This window comes from Acinonyx jubatus, chromosome B4, assembly GCF_027475565.1.
Source record: "Acinonyx jubatus isolate Ajub_Pintada_27869175 chromosome B4, VMU_Ajub_asm_v1.0, whole genome shotgun sequence".
In the NCBI taxonomy this organism is placed as follows: domain Eukaryota; kingdom Metazoa; phylum Chordata; class Mammalia; order Carnivora; family Felidae; genus Acinonyx; species Acinonyx jubatus.
The window spans coordinates 138,703,280-138,715,783 of NC_069387.1; the positions used below are offsets into that span (position 1 = coordinate 138,703,280).

The 12,504-nt window shown below is 57.1% G+C and overlaps 1 protein-coding gene across 3 annotated transcripts in view; it reads left to right on the forward strand.

Annotated features, from left to right (window-relative positions):
- Nucleotides 1–2,763: 2,763 nt before the first annotated feature.
- The window catches only part of ZBED4 (zinc finger BED-type containing 4), a 30,456-nt gene continuing 20,715 nt past the window's right edge, over nucleotides 2,764–12,504 (forward strand). The window contains exons 1-2 of one of the 3 annotated variants that reach the window (XM_053199551.1): nucleotides 2,764–2,940; nucleotides 3,551–3,673. The gene's annotated coding sequence lies outside the window, so the exon portion shown is untranslated. Of the gene's footprint in view, nucleotides 2,941–3,550; nucleotides 3,674–11,722; nucleotides 11,822–12,504 lie in introns of all 3 variants that reach the window. The other 2 variants (XM_053199550.1, XM_053199549.1) reach the window with 2 other exon arrangements.

Sequence of the window (12,504 nt, forward strand, 5' to 3'; positions counted from 1 at the left end):
CTCTTGCTGGTCCCAGGGGCCCTGCAGCCTCCGTTCCAGCCCCCACCCCAGGAGGCCTGAGAGGTCCCGGGGAGAGCAGCAATGGAGACACCCGGATGCGGGTATCGCGGTATCCAGACGGGGAGTACCGAGAGCACGTCGATTCCGGAGTACAGAGCTTTGGGGTTCAGCTGCTGTCACTGTCCAACTGCACCCCGGCGGCCGCAGCTCCCCCTCCCAGGCCAGGCTTGGCGTCCACCTGCCGCCACCCCTCACCTCTCGACCCTGCCCCGGCCTTGCACAGGGCGGAAAGTGCTCATCAAAGATTTACTAAATGGATGGATACGGCCGTTCAATGCAGTCACCGTGCATCCCGACTCACTGGGACAGTTCCAGTTTGTGCTGGTGCTGGCTTCGCCACTAGAAGTAGCACTCCACTTCGTGCCCAGAGTGTCCCGTTCAGGCATTAAGTTACACGGCCGCCATGTGGACTCAATCATTCCTACGAAGGGTCAGCGCGGGCCACACCTGGCTGGCCCGTAGGAGGGAGGAAGAGTCGCTGCCATTCTGTTAGCGGAACCTTTCACGTCCCCACCTAGCTCGGTTCCTGGCAGTCGTGGGGACTCAGTCAACATCTTCTGCCACGACTTAGGACGTGCTTGGTCTTCTCGTGCTGGGTGGCACACGTCAGTGCACATGACAAACAAGGCCCTCCGCTCTCGGAGCATTGATTGCGGTCAGGGAGGCCGGCCACGAAGCTGGGAGAGGGGCTGAGGGGAGGGACGTGCCTCACAGAGTGGTCAGAGAGAGCTTCCCCAGTACAGTGACATGTGGGCAAAGACCTGAAGAGGTGAGGGGTGAGGCAGCCACAATTGAGGAAAAGCTTTCCGGTTGGAGGGAACAGCCAGAGCCAAGGCCCTGAGGTGGGGCACAGAGGACAGGGTGGCTGGAGTCGGGTCAGCGAGGGAGGGCAGTGCGGGCCTGGTCACCTTGACTGTAAGAACTCTGGCTCTGGGGGAAACAGAGAGCCCCCTGTGAGGGTGTCAGTAGACGGGTGAGCACAGCAGGGATGAGGCAGGAGGCTGTTCATTCATCCAGAGCAGGAGTCCACAACTTCTGCAAAGGGCTAGATAGCAGGTATTCATAGCTGTTGCGGTCTAGTGTCTCTTTCCACTCCTGAACTTGGCCTGTGCCTTGGGAAAGCTGCTGTAGGCAGGACGTGAGTGGGCGGGCTTGGTCCCGTTCCAGTACAACTCCATCAGGACACTGACGTTTGAATCTCCTGTAATTTTCACATCATGAAATATTACTCTTATTTTGATTTTCCCCCAGCCATTGAAAAGTGAGAAAATATTCTTAGCTCGGAGGCCATAAAAACAAAACAAACAAACCAGACGGCTGGCTGGATTTGGACGGTGGCCATAATACGTATGCTGCCCCCTGAGCTGTATGACAAGGGTCCACCAGGACTCTGTGCCAGGCAGCATTCTAGAAGGTGGGACCCATCAGCGAGAACAGAAGAAAACAGTCGCTGCCATTGGGATTTGGTAGCAGACAAGCGCGTTACAGCGGGTCTGTGAAGGTCCTAAGGCCAGTCGGCCTCGCTCAGTCACGGAAGTTAAGTCCCCACCCGCCGAGGCTGGAGAGGAAGGAACGGCCCAAGAGGGCGCAGCCCGGGAGGAGAGGGTCGTGGAGGCCTGCCGGGCGCTGGGCGGGAGCGGGCACACCCTACTCACCTAATCGTTCAGACTTTGTAAAGTGCACGCTTGTCTCACGTTCGCACAACACAAGGTAAATTCAGTGTGCACCATCTGTGTGGCCCGCACACAAGTCTGTATTCGGCAACTGCACATTACACGTCCAGAGGCGTACACACCCCGAAGCCCGCCCGCGTTCCCGCGCGCTCAGCACCTGCTGGCGCCGGACCTTCCCCCGAGGGGCTGCTCAGGACGAGGTCGCCGGGGCGCCGGGCGCTGCACAAGAGGGTCTTTCCCCGGCCCCCCGCAGGGCTTAAGTTTTAATCCCCGTGCTGCAGTGAGCGAGGCCGCGCATAGAAGCACCTTATCGTCTTAGAATTAAGGGCTTAGACGCACGGCGCACGAAGCCGCGGCAGCCCTCGCAGCACCATGCACGAAGGAGGACACTCGGCGCGGCTTCAGGGTAAGCCGGGCTCCCGGCGCGGCAGTTCCGCGACCGTGGGCCCCGCGGGAAGGTCGGCCCCGCGTCCGCCGCAGGGGGGGGGGGGGGTCCCCGCCCCGAGGCTCCGCGGCTCTGCTGCAGGACGGGCTGGGCGCCGGGCCACCGCGAGCGGGCCGCCGCCAACAGGCGACCCAGGAATGCGGCGCAGGCCGCCAGACCCGCCACCGCCCGCAGACGTTCCAGCCGCCCACCCGCCAGCCGACCCGGGGGCGGGGCCGGGACGCCCAAACTGCGCCTGCGCCGTCGCCCAGTCGGGCCCGGGGACCGGGCCGGCGCGACAGGACTGCGCCTGCGCCGTTGGCTCAGCCGGGCCCGGGCACAAGGCCGGCGTGCGGAATCGGCGCCTCAGAGGCCGGTCCGCAGCAGCCCGGGGGCGGGGCCGGCGCGCGAGGACTGCGCCTGCGTGGCAGGCCCGCTCCGGCCTGGGGGCGGGGCCGCGCCTGCGTGGTCGCTCCGGCCGGGCGCGGGGGCGGAGGCCGCGCCTGCGCGGTCGGCTCGGGCTCGCCCCGACAGTCGCTCCTGGGTTCCCTGGTGCCGCCCGCCCGCCCGGCCCCGCCCCCGGCCCCGCCCCGCGCCGCGCGGGGCTCTGGGAGGGGCGCAGCGTCCGGCGGCGTCGCGGGCGGCGGGCGGGCGGCGGCGGCGGCGGCGGGAGGGGCCGGCGGGGGCAGACAAAGCCGCGGCTAATGAATGGGAGCGTCCGCCCGCGCCGGCCGTCGTCCGCAGCCGGGCGGGAGCCGCGCCGCCCCGAGCCCAGCGCCCGCGGTGAGTGCGCGGCGGGCGGCCGAAGCGGGCTGTGCCTCGGCCGCGAGCTCGCGCCCCGGGCCCGGCCGTCCCGGTGCGCCGTCGGAGGTCGGGGTCCGGGACGGGGACGGGGGCAGGGGGCGAGGGCCGAAGTGGGGTCGGGGTCGGGCTGCGGGGCTGGGGGGCCGGGGGCGCCGCGACATTGTCTGCGCCGAGCCGGGGGCTGCTTTGGGGGCGCGGCCTGCGGTGGCCTGGACCCCGCCCGCGCCCCCGACTCGGCCGCGGTGCCCGGAGGGCTGGGGTCGACGCCGACCCCGCCCCCCGCCCCCGGGACCCCCGGCCCCGGCCCCGCGACCCCGGCCCGCGCCCTGCGCCCCCCGGCCCCCCGGCTGACAGCTGGCGTGTGGCGGGCCGCGCCGGTTGCGCCCGAGACGCGTCTTCCGGACGGCAGGATTTTGTTGACAAAATATCTCAAGTGGTAGAAAGTTGGTGCGGCCGGGACGGGGTGCGGAGCCCCGAGGTGCGGGGCCGGGGGCCGAGGGTCCCGGGCGCGTCTTCTCCCAGCGCTTGGCCCCCATCACCACAGCGAGTTGCCCTACAAATCGCATTTGGGGTTTTTTTCTCGGTGTAGCTCGTCTTCAGGGGTATTTCCAGGAAGAGACGGCCCGTCGTCCTAGTGTCTTAGGAGGCGCATGCTTGCGGGGCCCTCGGTCGTCGTGCCTCTGGGCACCGCCGCTCAGATTTAATCAGTAAGGTAGGAATCAAATGGCAAAGCGTAATTTCATACGGGTTTCAATTGTGGTTGTCGGTCTGGACCCGGACCCGTGCATTTGTGTCTCTGTCCCGCAGCGCCTGCAGCGCGGGGGCTCCCCCAGCCCAGCCCTGGCGACCCCCTGGCGCCCTCCGCGGGTTTGGGGTGACATTCGGGGACCCCGCACGCCTCTCTGGAAGAGGTCTCCGCCAGGCATCAGGACCAGCTTCTGTTGGCATTCTTCTTTTTGTAAAAAAGGGAAGTTATCTGTTTTGAAGTTAACTCTAATTCGAGTGCATGGTTTAAAAAAAAAAAATGCTTTTCAGGCTTTAACGAGGCCAGTTCGTTAGGGCAAGGGCATCCTGGTGGCTTTTTATTAGAAATATTAATGTTTGTTTTGTCTGTATTGTGGTGATAAAATTGGGAGGCTTGGAAGGAGTTAGTCGGAGTTTTTAAAAAAGTGCTTTGACTAAGTCAGATTTCACTTAGGAATTAATTTTGGTCACTCAACAGTTTCCTTTTGAGAGGAAAGTGCTCACAGGAGCTGAACTCTATCTCCTCGGAGGGCTTCCTGTGGGCTGTTGGCGCCCATCCCTGTGCTCACCTCCCTGACCCTTGCTCGGGGCATATCTGCTTAATGTTTTCTCGCTGAAAGACCTAGCACGGGGTAAGAGAAATTCTGGGCATCCTCAGAAGTTCCACGGGACCTGGTCAGCCTCCTGTGTCAGAAGGGAGCTTGGACTCAGTCTACCTGACAGGTAGTCTCCTTGACAGCTACCCCTTCCTGATACCGTTCTGGCTGTTCCTGGTATTTTGGGTGTGAAAACACTGTTCTGTAATGTCCCTACGTGCAAGTAAGGAGGTTTGTGCAAAACACAGGCTGCGGAAAGAACGTCCTAACAGCTCGGAGGGAGATTTAAAGTAAGTTATTGGAGCAGTTGATTGAATCCCATTCCGCTGCGGTGCAGCGGCACGCAGGGTTCACGGAGCAGAGGCAGCGCGAGGACCTGCCATCCAGACCCTGTCCCCACGGCGCAGAGTCTGGAGCCTGAGCGGCAGGGGGCAGGGCGGGGCGGGGGGAGGGCCGGGCCCGGGAGCGGGGGTGGCCAGGGCAGGCCTCTCTGCACCTCGTGTCACGGTTTTCCCTGCCCGGCGCCAGCTCCTGTGGTCTCCACACTGCGGTCTGACTCCCTCGCGGCGATGATCGCGTGGTGAGGGGAGGGAAGCAGGTGCGTGACGCCGGGCGTGGCGCGGACCTGGTGCCGGGGGCCTCGGACTGGTGGCGAGCGGCCCCTTGGACTCCTCCTCACCAGCATTCTCTGCACACAACACACCGTTTCGAGGCTGGACTGCCTTTCTTCTAATTACTGTTTGGTGTTGAAGACACTATTTGAATCTCAGGGCTTGGGAACAGAAGCAGTCCGAGTCCGTGGCTCTCACTTACCTTCTGTGTTTTACTGAATTTAGCTGCGCGGAAATGTCACAGTGCGCCGCCGGCCCCGACCGTCCTGCGGCCTCGGGGTCTGGACTCCACAGGGTTCCGGTCCTCTCCCCTTCCAGGGGCTCCCCCTTGGTACAGCCCTGTCTTTCCTGCCCTTCTCCCTCATCGCACTTTCCATCGCCCGGATTTTTCTTCATTCTGAAATAGCTCACATCACTTCCTTGCCGGTTATTTGACAACGAGCTGTGGGCAGTTCAAATTCTGGAAGCGTTGCTGGGAGAAACATAAAGCCTTTCCTTCTCGTGCTCCGTGTTTCTGAGGCAGGGGTTCCTGAGAGAGACAGGTGCTTGACTGGGAGGTATGCTGGCCTCTCACACTGTACCTAGCAGGGTTCTACCTGCGGGGGGCGGTAGTGGTTTTGAAAAGGAGACCTGAGCGGTGACGCTGGGCATGGACTTACACCAGAGAAGAAGGCCCGGCCAGGAAAATACAGGCAGGTGCGGGCAGAGGTGAGGGCAGTTTCTGTTTGAGAAGTACGTTCCAGGAAGACCCCTTCTTGGACGGAGTCCGAGCCCAGGGGTCTGGGGGCTACAGACGGAGACCCCAAGGAAGAAGGGGCGGTGTGGTGGAGAGGCTGACCCGTCTGCTTGAGCCCAAGTCCCGCGGGTCCCGCCCGGTGTGCGGCAGGCTGCGCCCCTCGTGGGCACCTGCCGTGTGAAGGCCTGTCCGCAGCCGCACCCGGCCCTTCCCCAGCGGTCCGACTGCCGTGGAAACCGCTGCTCCTGGGCTGGGGAGCAGGGTGAGGGGGCTGTGCCCTGCTGGCCCACCCGAGTGCCCTCCATGCGATGGCTCCTCCGTCTGGGTGGCCCCGCACGCGCTCTGTCCTGCTTCAGCGCCCCCACAGAGGTGAAGCGTGAGGGGCTGCGCTTTATCCACGGCCACCGCAAACTGACCGTCGCCTCAGGGTCTGCTCGCTTGCCCTCCGCTCGGGGGAGCGGCGTCGGGAGCAGGGAGCTCTTCCCGGACGCCTCCGGTCTCCCTGTCACAGAGGCTGTGTTCCACATCCTGCAGGTAAAGGGACACTTTCAGGACTCTTAGCAGCTTCCAGCCACAGTAGCAGCTTCAGCCTATCCCTCGCGGGACCGCCCTGGACCCCACGGGAAGGGGGAGGCAGCGAGCGAGGGTGCTGGCGTTGGGTAAAGGGGACCCACGAGACGAGTGAGCGGAACCGACCAAGGAGCCCTGGTCTGCGACCCAGAAACGTTTCAGGGACAGCACGGGGACCGGCTGACCTTAGCACAGTCTGTTTGCTTGCTTTGGAATGTGCTTTGTTTCCAAGGTAGCCTTATCGCCGTGTCTGACCGCGTCTCACGGGAAGGGCTCTGGTTCTGGGTTTCTGATGTTAACCCTTAGCAGCTGTCCGTGCTCTCGGATCTGTCCCCCAGATCCGTGGAGCTGGTACTGGATTGTCCTTTTACTTTGTGTGAGCACAGCGGCCCTGGTGGCACTTCCGGCTTTGAGGCGCGTGGTGCTGTGTCCAGCCCTAGAACGTGTCGGTTACGGTTACTCCTGCTCCGGGTGTGTAAAGTGACTCGCCCACGTACACCTGGTCCCGGTTTATGACCTTGTGGGAAGACGGTCGTGTCCAGGTGTGAACCGGGCGGGCTGTCGCTGTGGCTCATTGATTCTCTGGGCGCCGGACGGCTCGCGGAGAGCTGGGTGCAAATATGCTTCAGTGTTTTCAAGGTTACGTGTGGAGTTTCTGACAGCGCTTGGCGGCGTGTCGCCATCACCGCCACCTTCGGCCCGTGCAGGCGCTGACCGCACTCCTGCAAAGGAAATTGCGTGTTTTCCAGCACTTCACCCTTAAATGCCCTTTTCTCCAAAGAAGAGGCAAAAGGAGACTCTTCTGTGTGACCAGCAGCACCATCGCTGATCACGTCTAGAACGTGGAACAGTGGTCTCTTCGCACCCGTGGGCTGGCCGCTCTGAAACCAGTAGCTGATTTCTCCAAACCAGAGTCTACTCTGTGTCATTGCATCGGCTGTCACATCTCTTTAGTGTCTGTTCTTCAGGAATAATACCCCCCACACCCCAGTTGTTTTCCATGACATTGACTTTTTGAAGAGACTAGGACGGTCGTCTTGTGAGTGCCTCGTGTTCAGGATCTGTTTTGCACTGTGTCATTTAACTTGGCTCCCCGTGTGCTGTGATCTGGCGGGAAGAGGGTGGGAGTCGGGCGGCACGTTCTCCCAAGGGGGATGCCGCCTGCCGCGCCGTTCTCAGAGGCCGTCCTGCCACCGAGGCCGGCTTCCTTATGTTGTGTATTTTATCCGTGTCCCTCTCACCCGGGCATCCTGGGAAGAGGGGACAGACGCCGGGCCCTCTCCCTTTATCACCGCTCGTCAGGGGGGCGGACGGTCATACCTTCACCGTGGCAAACGCTTTTGTTTTTCCTTTTTCTGTTTTGAGTATCAGTGCAGACTGGTGGATTTTTATTTACTCATTGCATTAGAGGCTATTAACGTCTTCTGTGTTTCGGCGTTCACGCGGTGATAGCTGAGCAGCTGTGAGCCCCCGCGATGTGGCTCCTGCCCCTCCCTCGGCATCTTTGTGAGAGCACCTCTCCGGCCCTTTCCTTCCCTCTCCCGACCTGCCATCAGCCACTGCTCCAAAGTGCTTTGCTCCCTGTTAGTGCAGAAAAGTGTTTAGAAGCCGAGACCTGGGTGTTGGATGTGTTCACTGTGTTTGTGCACGATTGCTGCTCTAAGCACCTGTCTCGTGGACAGAACTATGAAACGTTTTTTAAAACATTGTAAGATCGTCCTGAGTTTTTCAGTACAGATTTGAAATTATTTTAAAGTTTTACTTAATTTCTTTGATTTATATACATACATTTTTTTTTTTTTTAATTAGAGCGTGCGTGCACAGGCTTGTGGGGTGGGGAGGGGCAGATGGAGAGAGAGAGAGAGAGAGAGAGAATGAATGAGAATCCCAAGCAGACTCCATGCGCAGCCTGGGGCCCAGTGCGAGGCTCAGTCCCACAACCTGGGATCGTGACCTGAGGCGAACCCAGGCGCCCCAAAAATCTTGATTCTTAATATCATTGGCATAATTACTTGTTTTATGGACAAGTATACATAAAATAGAGTGTGATGTTACAATACTGGGTTACTACTGACACTACTTAGCCGAGTTTAAGGTGCTTTCGCGTTTAAGATTTTAGTTTTAAGTAATCTCTATACCCAATGTGGGGCTCGAACTCACAACCCTGAGATCAAGAGTCCTGTGTTCTTCCAGCTGAGCCAGCCAGGCGCCCATAAGGTGCTTTTGTTTTTGAGGGTTTTCCTTTTGTTCTTAGTACGTATTAGTAATAAAACAGTGCGTTTTAAAACAAGCCTTCTTTTGTCTGTCATTATGTTGCTCGTTTGATACAAAAAATTCGGTTTGTTTGTTTCAGATGAGGAATTTTTAGATTTTATTTTTACATTCAAAACAATTACACGGCTCAAAAGTCAAAATCCTATGGAAGATATCAGAAATTTCACCCCGTCCCTGTTTCCTCTACTGTTTACAGGCAGTCATCTTTGTGTCTGCTTTATCCCACAAAGCCAAGCATTTACACGTCTGTGTATAGCTCCCGGCTGGTCTTTCATAAAAGGTAGCAGGCACTCTTACACTGTGTGTGTGCCTCGCCGTTTTATTCAGCACCTGTGAATGTGTCCGTCCTTCCCGACGGGTGTTTGAGTGGTGGTCCGGCCTCGGTAGGACGGTACAGTCACCAGCCTTGGCAGATGTTATTTTGTATTGGATGAGGGCTGTCTTTGGGATCTGGTCCTGGCGGTGGGATTGCTGCGTCCAAGGATGTCACTGTAGCAGGGGTTCCCAGATTCCCCTCCAAGCGTGTGGTCCCCTGAAGGCTTGTCACAGCCTCGCAGACAGAGGGTGTGTCCTCACCCAGTCTTTGCCGGTCCGACCCAGTGAGACCTGGTATCTCGGAGTGGTGTTCGTTTAATATGCTTCGATGTGGCTGTGAGAAATGAAAAATACTAAAATGGCTGTTTGGCGCCCAGAGTGTCTGAGATCAGTAAACAGACGGCTGTGTTAGCAAGTGGCCCGGGGTGACAGCCGGGCAGCTCTGCCCCCCGGGCGCTGACTCTGCTCTGGACTTCAGCGCCGTGGAGTTGGAAGGTGGTTTCTTTCGTCCCGTCGATAAAAGAACAGCAACTTCTCTGAGTCCGAGCACGTCCATACGTCTTACTTTTTCTAGCCTATGGAAAGGAACCTCTGAAGCTCCCTTTAATTTTTTGGTATTTTTGTCTTTGAACCTAAGAAACGTACCGTAAGTTGAAGGAACTTTGGTTTTGGGGTGCATTCTTTCTGTCTCCCCCCACCCTTCCATTGCTCTGGAAGTTGAGATTGCTGTCGCACCTTCCGAGGGGGCCATCACTTCCTTAATTGCTCGATGTTCAGTCAGCATCAGGTAGCCCCAGGGGCTGCAGAGACCTGGGACGGCCTCCTATCCCGGGGGCCCCTGGGGCCCCGGGCTGCAAGCGGCGGCAGCCAACCGCGGACAGGGTGATAAAGTTTGTTCGAGAAGGATTCTGGGTTTGACACGTTGTCATTGGTCACCCTGTTTCTGTTTGCTGGAGAGTAGGGTCAGAACCATCCAGAGAAATCCTCTCCAGGGGTAGGTGGCAAAAACCTACTGGTCCTTTTTATCTATGCAGACTGATCAAAACTGCCACAGTAGCATAATCCTTTTGTGGTTTGAAAACCAAAGATAACACGCTTCTTTTTTTCCCCTTTAATTTGTACCAAAATAGTAGGAAAAGCTGATTTTCTTTAGTAGTAAGCTGCTAGATCAGATGACAGTGGTTTTCTTAAATTAGCAATATCGTTGCTACTTCTGATTATGAAATAATATGCACAAAATTAGTCAAGCAACAGAGGACTGTATAAAATAGAAAGTGAAAGCCTTTCATGATGACTGCAGTTAAGTTGCGTATCCCCTTGTAGACGTGTGTCTGTGTGGGCGCCCACTTGCACCCGGCACGGTCCTGGCCGACCTCCCGTGCACCAGGAAGGCAGCCGTGGTGGGCACTGGGGGGCGGCTGCCGGGGCTGTGTGGGTGATTTCCAGAGTGTAAGTCTTGTGTCGTGAAGCATAAGACACCCGGACAAGTGCTCATCTCTGTGAATCGTCACCAGCTCGAGAGATGGACGCCACCCCCGTGCTCCCCAGTCCCAAAGTCACTTGTTTTCCCGGCCTGTGCCACTGTCGTTCATATACGGGGGTCATGCGGTGCGTGTTCTGCTCACTGTCGTGGTTGCCGGATATTATGACAGTTTCTTCGTTGTCGTGGCTGTGGGCTATCCCACGCACGGATCTATCACAACATGTTATCTGCGGTCGGGAGCCACTTACACCTCTGTGATTACTGCCACGAACGTTTTTGGATTTGTCCTTTGTTGCAGGTCTCCAGGCATCTTGTGGGTGTGACCCTGTGACTGGTCACACGATAGCGTGGGGGGCTGCAGTGTGTTCCAGGGTGGCTGGGCTTGCGTGTCCTAGTCCGGCCCCTGGCACTGTCGGCTCAGCGTGTGTGTGTGTGTGTGTGTGTGTGGCCGCTTTACAGGGTGTATGGTGTTCTGGATTTCATTTGTATTTCCTTGATCTTTAAGTTTCTTAATTTTAATGTGGCCTGGTTTGTCCATCTTCCCTTGGTAGTTCTGTTTTGCTCTAAGTCAAGGTTGTAAGAATGTTTCTCCATCTTACGTTCTTTATTGTTTTGCCTTTAGCGTGACCGTCGATTTGGGGGATGGCGTGAACTAGGGTCAGGTGTCATTTTTTCCACACGGAGATCTAATTGTCGTGGCCCCATGTATTTAAAAGATCCTCCTGCTCGCTGCTCTCCAGCGTCCCCAGCGTCAAAAGTCTGCTGTGTGCAGACCTTGTGCATGGGCCTGTCCCCGGGCTCTCCAGTCTCTGCCAGCCTGTTGGCCCCTGGAACCAACACCACAGCACCCTCGTCAACCTAGTTTCATACGGTTTGGGTTTTTAAGCCTTTTTAAAGTATAGCGCAGACACAGAAACCAGGAAGTAAGTGTGTGGTTTGATGGGTTGTTATAAGGTGGACGCTTTTGTGACCATCACTTGGGTCAAGAAACGGACTTCTGCTGGCTCCCCAGACCCCTCATCCGTGTCTCCCCCACCGCCCACCGCCGTCCTGACGGAAGTAACTGCCAGCCTGGCTTTTATGGCAAGTCCGTCCTTGCTTTTCTTCGTAGTTTTGTGACCGAATCACGTACCTCCAAGTCCTAGTTAAGTTCTGCCCGTTGACTTAGATGGCATTTCAGTATTATCTGTAGCTCGCCCCCCACCTCCCGTGGAAGTTTTTTGTGGTTGGGCTTGTGGTTCTCACAGTCTGGATTTCGCTGATGGCGGTCCTCCCGTGTAGTGTCATCTCTCCCTGGTTTCCTGGGAAGGGGTAGTTGGATATAGAGGTTTGATCAGATTCGGGTTTGACTCGGCAAGGCTCCTTCACAGGGGTGTTGTGGTCCATCAGGAGACACCTAACGTGCAATGTCTTTCTTTCTCGATGTTGGCAGCCAACGACGCACGGATGACAGGCGTTAATTCCAGACAAGTTACAAAATGGTGATGCTCCTGCTGAGTTACTGCAGCTGCGTGTATGAGCCGGACTTCCAGTAAGAGAAACCTGTCATCGTCATTTGGTTATCTAGGGCTCGGGTTCACATAGGACACCCGAGATAAATGCTTGATTCTTCTCTCTGCCAGGTTTCAAAATAATCAATCTTCTATCTTCCTCCAAAGGTGACCAGTTGAAGATTTTGTTGTTGACTTATTTATTTTTTATTTTTGAGAGAGAGACAGAGAGACAGAGCATGCAAATTGGGTAGGTACAGAGAGAGAGAGACAGAGAGACAGAGAATCCCAAGCAGGCTCTGCGCTGTCATTACAGAGCCCGATGTGGGGCTTGAACTCATAAACCATGAGATCATGACCTGAGCTGAAGTCAGACGCTTAACTGACTGAGCCACCCAGGCGTCCCATGAACTCAGATTTAAGCATATTAAATGCGTTTTAAAGATTTTATTTTTGGGGCGCCTGGGTGGCTCAGTCGGTTAAGCGTCCGACTTCAGCTCAGGTCACGATCTCGCGGTCCGTGAGTTTGAGCCCCGCATCGGGCCCTGGGCTGATGGCTCAGAGCCTGGAGCCTCCTTCCGATTCTGTGTCTCCCTCTCTCTCTGCCCCTCCCCCGTTCATGCTCTGTCTCTCTCTGTCTTAAAAATAAATAAACGTTAAAAATAAATAAATAAATTAAATAAATAAATAAATAAATAAATAAATAAATAAATAAATAAAAATA